General features: G+C 41.1%; 1 long non-coding RNA gene across 1 annotated transcript; it reads right to left on the minus strand.

Moving 5' to 3' along the window:
- Positions 1-2,389: 2,389 nt before the first annotated feature.
- LOC138954326 (uncharacterized) lies at positions 2,390-4,513 on the minus strand. The gene is made up of 4 exons (XR_011451794.1): positions 4,305-4,513; positions 3,692-3,770; positions 3,463-3,493; positions 2,390-3,056 (listed from the first exon to the last, which is right to left on the minus strand). It is a non-coding gene; the product is annotated as an uncharacterized lncRNA (long non-coding RNA).
- Positions 4,514-13,381: the final 8,868 nt, after the last annotated feature.

A 13,381-nucleotide genomic window follows, 5' to 3' on the forward strand; every position in this document is an offset into this window, starting at 1 on the left:
GCCAACTAAATTATGTTTTTAAAAACCACTGTTACATATGACCTCTGTTGAAAGTCAAAGGTCACCGCAACTTTGAAAGGCCATAAGTCCGATTCAAATGTAATAAAAACGCCAATCAAAAGGTGGAGGTCACTTGTTTGATACAAGTGTAATAATAAAAATTAATAATCAAGGCTTGGTTTATAATTTTGCTTAATAGTGCGTACTGTTATTTGTTACGGTTTGAAGGCTGGGACTTTTTGAGGGTGGAATTAAAGCAATTTTTCGCCTTATGGGCCCCTTATGCCTCGAAGGACTTCAATTATTGTATTATCTGCTGCCAGCGTACAGTAGAAAGAGGGCTGCATACACAAGACACTTGTTCTTAATACTACTGGCTGTTATTCTAGTTCAAACACCGGTTTTAACATGTGGTATTCTGATGCAATCACGCTGTGAGCATCACGGGTTGGGAGACACTCTCTTACCTGCTACCGGAGCTTCAATGTTAGCTTTGGTGATTATTACGATGTCACTGGCAAAGAGAACGGCTTTGTACCGATTTCATTAGATGCCCACGTGTTTTTGACCTCGTGGTTGGGAGGCGTGTCGCATTGTTTTTATTTCTGGCGGTGTCGTCATTTTCTGACGTCATTCACTTACGCTGCCTGAAAAATGTGACGTTTGTTCTATTTACGTCATTCGAATGTTCGACGTGTTCTTCTTCTTCTTCTTCTTCTTCTTCTTCTTCTTCTTCTGCGTTCCCTGTTCAATGTATTCGAATTCCCAGCCTGCCAGGAAAAAATGGCGACACAACTCAGTGGCTTCCCTTTGTGTATGAAGAGTAATATCCCTGTCTCCATTTGACCTGCCTTAAAAGCAGTGCAATCAAGAAAATGGGTACAACCTGTGTGTATACCTTTATTCCTTATTCTTTTTATTTAACTGAGGATGTCACTACGCAGTTTTACTGATTTAAAAAAAATTCGCTTCAAATTATCTCCCTTGAACAAACACTTCTTTTTACAATTAAATTTTGTTTACACGAAGAGGTAGTTTTAAGGGTATATATACAAGAAAACAATATTGCAACTTTAGATGTATTTACATTTGGATTAATTCCATTAAAAAAAATCAAACTATAAATGATAAATCAAAATAAAACAGATTTTGGGGCTGTGCACAAGCTGATAGGATTAAACACGAAAGTCGTACCCAAGAATCGTCAAATACTTTTGCTAACAGCTATACTTAAACATAAGAAAATATGATCTGCATCTCTTGTTATGAAGATGATGGCACTGGTCCACCGAAGTGCATGTCATATATGCTTTACTGTGCGCTCTCCCTCTCAATGGTCTTTCTCTGGCTGACTCGATTCTGAGGAGATAAAAGAAAACACATTCAGTACAAGCTGTAAAAAATAACAACAAAACTAGTATTACTTAAAGTAGCTGCTGGTTTCTGAGTATTTGATTGAAGGCCCAATCCGACTTGTAAGAAGTTTGCCCGACTGTCGCAGATTTGGTCAGGTAATTGCATGGAGTAAAATCATGCCTCAATTTGGTAACATACAAACTGCAATATTCTAAGGCTGTGAGTGAGAGAATACATCGGCGCCACTTTTTAAAAACTTTCTTTTTGTGTGTGCGCATGTTTTAGTGCCAAAAATGAATAGGCCGAGTGCTCTCTCTGCAAAACTTGTGTGAAGCTTCAGAGCTCTATCAATGGTTTGAAAGAAAAAACATACTTTTCCATTTTTGACGTTCTTGTTCCCTTCCCTGTGAAATTTACTGTCCGTAGGTTACCGGATTTTGTTAATGTCCGTGAAAACCTCAACTTTTCATTGCTGAGTGCCTAGTGATAGCTATCCCCCTCAACGACCTAGCACTGCTGAATCCTGATTCTTCCATTGTGTGATTCTGTAAGGAAATTGTGTAGTTGGTAGTTATGTGAGCTTCGTCTTGGGGGGTGGGGGGGGGGGTTATTAAACCATCAGATCACAAAGTAAGACTTCATTGTAATGTGCAGATATTTGTTCAGGTGCCCACCATTTTCTATGTGAAAACATGTTGCTAACTAACATGAACCCAACCATAAAACGTGATGTAGGTGAGTAGCCCATCTAGAAAAAAGAACCTGTTCTAATTCGGAATTAGAACAGGTTCGTTTTTCTAGATGGGCTACTCACCTACATCACGTTTCATGGTTGGGTTCATGTTAGTTAGCAACATGTTTTCAAATTCTCATCAGGCAATCACGGCTGACACTAAACGCAGAACAGGTGGGAAAGACATAATTCAATTTACTCACCTTCCTTGCATTGTGAGACTGGCCATATGAATCTGCTAAAGTAGTCCCTGCACATATTTAATCAAATATTCATCTTAAGAACGTGTTAATATCGCTTGTTCTAGCAAATCAGACTTGACAGTTTTCTGAAGGCTTGCACAATTTAAGAGCTTGCCTGTCCCCAATCATTACAATAAGAAACAACATCTAGTATGCAAGTATTTTCAGGGTATGAAGGTTTTAATATAATGTCGGTTCTTCTGGGGGCATGGAGAAACACCTTACACAAAGTAGAACATACACAACAAATTTCAAACAATTGAGGTCACACCATAGTTTTACTCACAAACAAACAACAGCAATACAATAAACGGTCTGCAAACGCCTACATGTTGTCTACACTAGGTATAAAGAAACAAAGAAGCACATGAAGACGGGCTTTGTCAAGTAGACCATTATAGCGAATGAGCAACAGCTGATGATCCAGACCACCAAATTGACATGATTTCCCCTTATTCAGTTTGTGATTGTAGTCATATTGACGATGCATGACTTCAATTTTTCTAAGTAAGTCTCTTGGTGCGTTTACGGATACATTCATTGTCACAATTACGACATGCTAATGTCTAACCTGGGTAAACTTCAATTCATGACTTTTTTTTAACTGGCATAGACATTATGAGCATACCAGAATTATTTTCCTGTTAGACTGTCTTCTTCTTTTTCTTCTTCTGCGTTCGATATTCATGGCTGTCATATCGTCAGGTCAATGGCTGCCATGAAGTCTGCATAAACCAATTAAATAAATAATTAAGGAAAAAAACACCCTTACATCATAATAAATCAGAACCATCAAAACCACCCCCACCCATCCAATAAAACCTGCATACAAAAACACTTCAAAATAAAAAAATGAAAACATTTAATTCCACTTCAAAAATATAAAAGTTGTTATGCTTTATTTTCATTATCTCTTAACACACACAAAAATTGCTGTGCAAGTCTTTTTACAAAAATCAATGCCCGAGACACCAGTAACCTGTTTATGTTGTTGACCTTGTAGCTTTTCAGTTTAAGAGGCTGTTCAAAAAACCGTTTCCCTGGAATCTGCACTATGATAACCATGAATAATACCGTAGGGAAAATATTACATCACCAAGACCTAAAAAAATAACACCAACCGATACTCACCCTTATTTCACCCACTATGCCAACCCAAAGACTGGAAAATAATAATCAAATACAGAATGAACAAAAATGCTTGATTTCATTTCTTCAATGATAAGTTGAAAATCTTCATTCTTCATAATAATGTTATTGACATAATGTGTAATTGCCACAATTTACAGAGTTTTATGAAAAAATGATGCGATAAAAATCAAAGGGAAAACATTTGTTCATATACTGATACCTTATTTACCTTGTGGCTTGTGTGCCCCAGGTTTAGGAGCTGCTCAAACGTCCATTGCTTCTCAGTCTGCAAGAAATTAAGCGATGGCCTGAAGGAGAATGGAAAAAAAATCCTTTGTCAGCACCCTGTGTATGTGTGTGGGTGGGTGTTTTAGATAAATAGGCAGGGTGGGGTGTGTGTGGGTGTGTGCAATAGGTACCACGCCTAATGCAGTCTGCAAAACAAGTGCAACACTTCTACAGAGCTTTTATGATACAAAGCTTCAAATAAGAAACACATTACAATCAAATGAAAGCTGAGCCTGTCATTGCAAAATAAGAAGGAATATACAACAATCCAGTGGCATGTAAAATATTGTTCCTTCAGAAAGATGGCTCTGACAGCAGAAACAATTTAACTTGAAGCTTGAGTCAAAAATTATTTCTCTACATCAGCGAACGTAGGCTACTTGCAGTTATACCCCTCACACATGAAATATTCACAGATTGAATAACAGTTTGTTCCCATTGTTGCTTCCGTGTATCGGTTAGGTCCATCTCGGTTAGATCCATCTGCAGAGTACGGATTGTCATCCGTTTAAAAAGGAAAAACAATCAGAACTTGTCATCAGTGATCAACCTACCTTGCAAGAGTGGGGTGAAACACTCACTTCCTGCCAACATGTCTGCAAAAAAAGTAAACAATGCCAATGAAAGCTTAAAATGATTCTTTTGTTCAATATGTGTACACGTGCTTCATTTCTGGGGTGAAAGTGTAAAATATATCGATGGATTGATAGAACAATATAGCCTCAAGTTCACCGCACCAAAAAATACTTATCAATCAACATTGTCATCATTCGATCAGCTATTCCATCTCTTTCATGTGTGTGTGTGATGGTGTGAGCGTGTGTGTGTTTGTGTACGCGTGTGTGTGTGTGTGTGTGTGTGTGTGTGTGTTTGTGAACAAGCTTTGAAAAACGTATGTTTACCTTGCTCTAGATCTTCTGATTTTCGTAGGCGGAGACTTCTCTGCCGTGAGGGCGGCTTCGTTTCCCTGGCAGAATTCAACATCTTGTACAGATCTGCCGGTGATTTTCTTTTCCTCCGCTTCGTGAGTCACCTGATCCACAGATTTAACGAACATTGAATGTTCTTTTAGTTCTTGTGACGGAAGTACAATCAAGGAATTAAGTGGGCATTCCTGAGTCCTCTGCTGGCTTCATGTCCACAAAGTAAATCGCACAAACTTGCAGGGTTTGGGGGGTAGTTTATTACTTTGAAGAAGAACAGCTAGTCGTCGCTGCCCGTTCAGCATTCTTCGCGCGACTTTTGCAGAGGAAGGCATATGCAGTTTTTTTTTCCTGCTGAATGTTGCCAGGGTGCACAAACTGAGAAAGCATTCCCGATGTTCCACAATGTTCTACTTCTTTAGAGTCTTTTGCACAACATGATTTATAACTGCCAGTGTACGTCTAATTCATGATGCCTACCTGACAGCTGGGTCAAAAGTTACGTTCGAGAAAATACTCGAACTAAGTTCCAAACAACTCGAAGAGCAGACATGTAACATGTGGGATTTTGGCAAGCGGAAACGACGTAGTATCTAATGTCATTCAAGGGTATCGTAATGTGGGAATATCAAGGCCAGTTTTTGACTGGTTTTGAACTGAAGTTGGGCTCCGAATGGAAATAAACACTTCCTCCAGCTGCGCGACCCATTGATAACAACAGTTGGAACTGGTAGGAAGATGAACAGGTCTTGTGAACTGGCTACACACTGTTACGGTTCAAGTATAAGTTCAAAGTAAACACTCAACTGAGGTGGCAGGTAATGGCGGACTTGACTTCCTTCATAACCAAATATCACTCTTCTGACAAACAAACGCAAATGCTATGTTAAACCGGAAAATACGTAAACCGGAAAAGGAAGCGCATCAAAACCAAAATGGCAGCCCCCATGAAATCCGAAAGGTCAAGCAAACAAGTCGTGAATACGATCGGGCTTAGAAAGAGCAGCATATCCTGACGGGCAGGAAGTTTGCAGGTAGTGAGCCTGCGACCAAGAACTGTTGCTCAAAAGAGAGCGTCCGGTGGCTTCACGAGAGCCAGTGGAGCAGTTCGACTTACCGTCCATGCCCCCCCAAGGAGGCAGTAGACGCAGCTGAAGGCCCGCGACCGGAAAGCCGTGGCCGAAAAGAAGCCAATGAGCGGCCGTCACCCGCCGCCGGCGGAAGTACAACGCTGGAGACGGCGTGGGAAGCTGCAATCTTCCCTCCCAAACTGCGAAACTCTGAAAAAGAGAGCTAAGCAGTATAGACACCAGAGCGCCGCGCTCCGATGCCCAAGAGAGGGAAAGCAAGAAGAAAGACACGTCACAGACGTGCTAAACTGCCCCCCAAATTCATTTGGGGCAGAATAAGTAACGGACAAAGCGGTTATACATGCTTAGTACGAAACAACAACAAATACCAATGGTCTGGTAGACCAATGACACAAACCTAGCCATGTTATATCACAGTCAGACGCGCTGACACAGAAAACAGGCGGCGAAACAAAGAGTTACTGGAAATTAACAAGTCCAAAACGGACGAAAAATTCAGCAACTACAACGAACTTCCTGTCAAACTAATGACGAAAAAAGGAAGCGCTTACCAACTAACAAAGCAGAAGGCAAGTAAAGAGGTAAAATAAGGTTTACCTAACCAAAACATAGGCCGTGCCACATTCGCCGTCAGCTAAGCTGATAAGCAAACATGGGGCCACAAAATGCGTTACTGAAAAAATTTACAAGTCCGCAAAACGGACGAAAAGTCAGCAACTACAACAACATTCCTGTCAAAATAATGACCAAAATGGAAAGAGCTCACCAAACACGTAAAGGCAAGCCGTTAAGACGGGTTAGGTGGCCGGTGGGTGTCCTTACAAACACCAGCACGCAGCCACACACGGAGCCAAAAATTCGACGACCTTCTCTGCTGTAGGCTGAATAGTCGTATGAAGACACGTGGTGTTTACAGGGGAAGTGACGTCACGTAACCCGGATGGGAGGTAACTCCCCGGGTAGATGGTCATTACCATACCTGTATTTACACTTTTTGTGTTGGGTTGCTCCCCTTTAAAATTGTTTAAGACGGGTAGCCTTTTCAGACCTTAAGCATGTAAGACTGCGTCAATGCTTTTATGTGATTCGGAGTAAGAATATGTAATTTAATGCACATTGTGTTGCATTCCATACAATGTATTTCTGAATTTTATATGATTGAATTTATATTGTTTATGTGCCTCTGTCTTTATGTGTTGTATAAAGGACAGGTTGGAAGAATAGGCTTGGCCTAAAACCTTTATCCTTTTGTAATAAAGTTCTGAGTCTGAGTCTATCTCTCTATTTCCGTTACACTCTCTTCTATTGACCAATTAATGGAATGCAACTTCGCTCCCTTATTTAAAATGTTCCTAATTTAGAATAATAAATATGAAACGCATGTTACTCTCTGTACTTGAAAGTTATTGTTCATTTGAAAAAAAAACTACATGTCATTGGTCTGTATTCCGATCAACAGTGATTCAAGAAAACCAGAAAACAATGCTTTTGCGAGTGAAATGTATTTCGCGGTTTTAATGCTAATTATATATTTGTGATGATTACTAAAAACAAACAGCCGAGTTACAATCCAGGGGCCGGTTTCATATACCGCTCTTATCCTAACTTAGGAGCTCTTAAGGGGTCAAAATGGGGTTAAGAGCAAAGTTAAAAGATAGGTGCGTTTCACGGACCGCTCTTTGGGCCAAAGAGCGCTCCTATGTCGCTCTTAGCGTAGGACAGCACCCCCCCCCCCCCCTGCCCTAAGTTAGGTAAGAGCAGACAGAAGCGCCCCCTACTCGCAAGGGAGTTAATTTTAATCCTAAAAATGGCGGCCGTAAATGAGACTGTGTGTCGACTCGACTCGTGCATCATTTTGCGATATAACGTGCGCCATCAACACATTTTCGTCACCGCACGGATCCGCGGAATGCCCAAGACGACGAGGAAAGTGCCGCACGGTTTCATTTGTCAAGGCATGGACTCCTGTTTGAAATAGTTTGACAAGATTGTGGACGGTATGCAGTTTAGCACTAACAAGCACTCGCGAAGACTATGATTGCACCGTTTTCTGCGTGATTTACGTCTTTCAGTCCATGTACGGCGACATATTCCACATCAGCAAGGTAACGATTTTTCGCTGCATTCACCGAATGTCTGTTCTGCCTTGCACGATGACTGTGAACCCGACAGGAAGCGGCTAACTACACGTACTTTTGAGCAATTCCAGATCTAGCTCGTAGTGCACTTTTTTGACGTGTTTGTGGTGCTTGTTTACACATATTTTCGAACAATAGTCTTATCAGTCAGTCAACAAAACAAAACAACACGAGTATATATCAACAAGAGAGCATTTACGCCAGTCTTCTGGTATCCAGCAGCGTAACTTCCAAGAACAAGGAATGATGCCACGCCGCACTGAAGTTGTTGGTGATGTACATCTTTGGATCGTGTGTTGTGTTGCTCTACGGTCAGGGTGTGACAATGATACCATGATTTATGAGAGCTGGGTGTGTCCTGCAATCCAAGGACCTCTGGGCTTGTTCATTTACGGTGACAGTGGCTACATCTTGACACCCTAATACTCACACCCTATATCTACAGCAGCGCTCCAAGCAGGACTCAACACGTGAACGAAACATGACAGCATTGTTTGCTGTTATGATGAAAAACAAGAGGCGAAGCCTTCAAGGCTCACGTAAGAAATAGACAAACAGTAACACAAACTCAATCACTCCGTCACACATACACACCCACACACACAGTAAGCTTAGGTGACACTGTGCAAGAAAGAGAGACACTAGATCTGTCTGTCTGCATGTAGCCTACTTACAGGGACACGACTGCCAAATAGTCTCGGCCCGCTCAAAATAACAATGACCGAGACCACACACACCACGCGAGAGAGAAAGACTACAGGGAGGCATGCCGTCATGATGCATTAATTGACGTCAAACACTTTTGACCGTGAGGTAATCTTATGCGAGCTTTATCCATAGTCTTGGATAACCACTCACACATAGACTCGGAAATGTTAAAGTTTCTACCACCTAGACATACACACACACACACGCACAAACGCACAGACAGACAAAGTTACGATCGCATAGGCTACACTTCGTGAGCCAAAAAGGTAAGTTTGGAATAGATCTAAAACATAATTGATCAAATGTTCCTTTCAAGGCATGCTACTTTTCAGGTTGTGTTTGGGAATGTTGTTGCAGAAAATGTCATGGTTAAAACAGCTTGCGAGGATCTAGGAGAGAAAACAAAATGAGAGCAGAAAAGGCATGTTTGAAAATGAGTTGAATGATTTTTGTTAATCAGCATTATATGCTGCGCTCGCTGCTAGTGCTAGCTTGACTTGGTAGCTGTGCTGACACTGTTGTCTAAGTGTCATCTTCATTCTTTCGCAGATCTATGCAGCGTATTCGCCAGGTATGTGTAAATCACTAAATGCATACACGCAAACATGATTCAGCAAACATTCATAATTGTCTTTCTTGTATCAGCAGAGAATAAACTTCATCACCGTCTGCATCGTCTGACACCACCATGCTCTCCTCTAGTTAGGTCTGCTGAGATTTATTTGTCATGCCAGAAAAAGAGTCCTTGAAATAGTCGGTAGGTCTAAGCTGACTCATCAAACAAATTTAATTTGTAGCTATCTTCAACACAAATAACAGATAAGCCAAAGCTCAAATTCCATGTACATATTTCACGCCGTAGACGGTGGCACGCCTAGTTTTTTCCACCGCAGGAACAACACCCAATTCGTTCCCCCGCACGCGGAAGCAAAATTGTTATCTCGCAAAGGAATTGCCCTGTGAAGGTACGCTGTGGCAAATCACATTATCAAGTATAGATATTCTGAAGCAGAATTGCCTAGGCTATATGTATAATATGTAACTTATGTCTTGTTGTGTACTCGTGAACAGTGGCGTTCGATTTTCTGCCGAAGTCCGTGAAAATTATACAGAGAGGTCTCAATTTCGTACAAATTAACCTAGAACTACCATTTAAAGCACTATTTTAATACTCACAGTTTAATCTTCGATACCTTGCAGCCTTGTATGCGCGTTTTTGGGCACCAGCATCGTGGATAAGCTGCTCTAATCTAGCGTTATTTTGTGGTACTCGATTCTCAGTGGGTAAGGTCCCCCGCAGACACCAGATAAGGTCCCCCGCATTTTTGCCGGAGTGCCTACTACGCCCCCCCGCACATGCGCGCTGAAAAAGCACATCATGCACAGCAAAACTGACCCGTTTGAAGCGTTTTTATTTGACAGATGGAGACCAGCGACCACACGCTATCTGCCGGGGAGGTGTCTGGGGAAGTAATCGACAGCTACCTAGACATCAGTAGTGAGGTGACTATAGGTGAGACAGTCCCTTTACAGACTTCTACACCGAAGAAGGTTGGTCTCCTCCATTTGTGTGACGAATGCGGATCAGCATACAAACACAAGCGAACATTGGACAATCACAAACGTGAGAAACATGGCAACGAAAGTAGTAGTATTCGCGATACCTACTACTAACGAATCTCGTTTTGTATGCATAGTTTGTGACAAGAGGTTTGGTCGACAGGTAGATTACCAGTCTCATATGAACAAACATGCAGGCACCAAACCTTTCCAGTGTGGTGTTTGCAAAAAATCTTACGCACACAAACGCAGTCTGGACAAGCATATATGTCTGGGTGAAAAGCCGGGGTTTCAGTGCCAAACCTGTCAAAAGTCGTTCATGAGAAGAAAGTATCTTCGTGACCACCAAATCACCCACTCTACTGGCTACGCTTATTTATGCAATGCGTGCATGAAGCGGTATAAGCATCGCTCTGGTCTTGCCAGGCATAGGCGTCGGGCTCAACAAGATGGAAACTGCTGTTTGACACCATGATTTCGTTTAGATTTATCCTGTTCTGTCGCTCCATTCACAGACAACACACATACAACAAGGAATGTTGATGTTGTTTATTTCAAATGTAAAGCGTAAAAAGTATTTAAATCCCTTTTCTTTTTTAACAACACTGTGACACGGAAACATTCTTTTTAATTTGACTGGCAAGGTTGTGATGAAAATCAACAGTTAACATTCATTTCGAAGTTCAAACAGAATGGTTTGACAATCACGTTCTATGATTGTTCATTTTTTTATGTGCGTTCTTGAGTTATACATTTTAAAGACAATTGTACTTGCAGAATGTGTGTGTGTGTGTGTGTGTGTGTGTGTGTGTGTGTGTGTGTGTGTGTGTGTGTGTGTGTTAGTCACTTAAGTGCGGTCAAGTAATTTGTGTGTGGTTTTGTTTGATTTCCTATGGAGTTGAACTGGGGGGGGGGGGGGGGAGGTCGTTGTCTACTTTGACAAAATATCAGTCGAAGAAAAGAGTGATACAGTTAAAAGAAAATTGTTCTCATTGACTGTGTGTGCGCGTGCGCGTGTGTTTTTGTGTGTGTGTATATGTGTGTGTATATGTGTGTGTGCGTGTGTGCTTGTGTGTGTGTGTGTGTGGGGGGGGTGGTTACACTTTATTGTGGCTGAAATACTATGATGTAATGTATGATGTATGATTTTTACCTGGTAAAGAAATGGAAAAATCTTTTTACATGAGTCACATTTTTGAGAAAAAAAATAAGTCTAAAAGAAGTGTGCAAACTCCACACACTGCACTATTGAGACTATCTGTATACATGGAACAGCATATTTAACATCGCTGTAACACATATAGGCTACTATAATGCCTACATTCACACACTTGCAGAGGAACAACTTCTTTTAATTTCCATAACATTCAAGAATAAGTGTGCTCGACAGTTTTATATGACACGCAGTTAATCAGGTTTGTTTTGTTTATGACCACAAACAAAGAAAAAAGACAGAGAGTTGAGTGCTTTTTGTTTTTGTTTTATAATTCTGCTTTGTTAAAAAGCACAATCCTTCAAGTACAAACGATTCTCCTCATCATATGAAGTCTTGCATGCCTGTCAGAGTATATCTCTGGACTCAAAGCAAAAAGTAACAACCTCACAGCTTCCTGTGTAAAGTGGACATATTTATGTGCAATTCTTTCACACACACACACACACACACACACACACACACACACACACACACACACACACACACATGCACGCACGCACACACACACAAACACGCACGCACGCGCGCACACACACACACACACGCACACGCACACACACACACACACTAAAACAATGGTTAATCGGTGACTTATTGCTCGTGCCAAATGTTGGAGTACATCTGAAGATGTCAGAGTCCAATCACATCCATAATTAGTGGATTTACACAAAAATTATAGCTGTATGTCATTTTTTTCTGATAAACATAACGGCGGGGGATCTTACCCTAGTGTTGCGGTGGGGCGTAGTAGGCAAATCGACGAAGCTGCGGGGGATCTTACCCCGTCAAATTTCACTGTTGATCTTTGAACCGATCGTGAGTCTAAACTAAGGTAAGCTTAAACTTAAAAATGAAGAGCAGTATCCACAAGTAGTTTGACTTTGACCAGCAAAAAGATTTAAGCCCTTCTGTTGACCGTGCTTTGTGTTATTTCAACATTTTTAACGTGGGAGACAGTATTTCTGACTTGTCTTGATGACATTTCTTCTCTTATGTAGTACACGAGAGTGTAAATGGTAAGACAACTAGCTGATCCCATGCAAAATAAAGTACCGAACAGTATGATATAAACTTCAATACTAGAAAGTCTGGTTATCTACTATTTTAAGGCATTAATTTGGAGACACCTACCATGTTGTTCGTCTTGCGGGGGAACGAATTGGGTGTTGTTCCTGCGGTGGAAAAAACTAGGCGTGCCACCGTCTACGGCGTGTATTTTATCAGACATGGATGGTTTGAGGATTTCAAAGCAAAAGTATAATCTTTAAGAAGTGGACTATTGTTACAGCGCTGAGCGCAAATAGCCCACACCAAGCTCACTGCTGAACATTAACTGAGCAGGGCTCTTGAAAGAGAATTTCCCAAGAATTTATGTGCGTGTTCGAACAAATGGGCTGTGAGCAGCCGTGGTTGATTATGTATTAAATTTCAGTGTAATTCGAAGCTTTAGGTTTTTTTAATGCCTGCTAATTTTTGTCTTCTGTTTCTTCGGAAAGGGTACATCTTTATTTTTAAAACTATTTCTGACACGTCGCATAACAGCAGCACTTACGTCTCAAATGACTTAACATTTGTTTTGTAATTCATGACATGTGGAAGCACGAGTCACCAAACGTTTGAAGGCAATGCGTGAAGGAGTTGCTAAAATGTACTGTTTTTTTGTGTCTCATTACCCGCTAAAACGGCTTCAAAAACGGCTTCAAAAACTGCCACATATGCCTACTGAGAGGATTGACACATACACCGCTCAGCATGCCATAGCGCCAATGTTAGACAAGATATGTGAACACACCGCTCAGCATGCCATAGCGCCAATGTTAGAAAAGATATGTGAACGAAACTGACTGTTTTAGATGCAAATTTTACTGTTCTTTCCAATTACATTCAGACCATGCTCTGATTTTTTGTCCACCTAATGTGGTATACATGAATCAGGCCTGCATTTCAAATAACATGATGCTTTCATCTTTAAAATACCTTCCTCCGTGGGAAACA

This window comes from Littorina saxatilis, unplaced genomic scaffold, assembly GCF_037325665.1.
Source record: "Littorina saxatilis isolate snail1 unplaced genomic scaffold, US_GU_Lsax_2.0 scaffold_639, whole genome shotgun sequence".
In the NCBI taxonomy this organism is placed as follows: Eukaryota; Metazoa; Mollusca; class Gastropoda; order Littorinimorpha; family Littorinidae; genus Littorina; species Littorina saxatilis.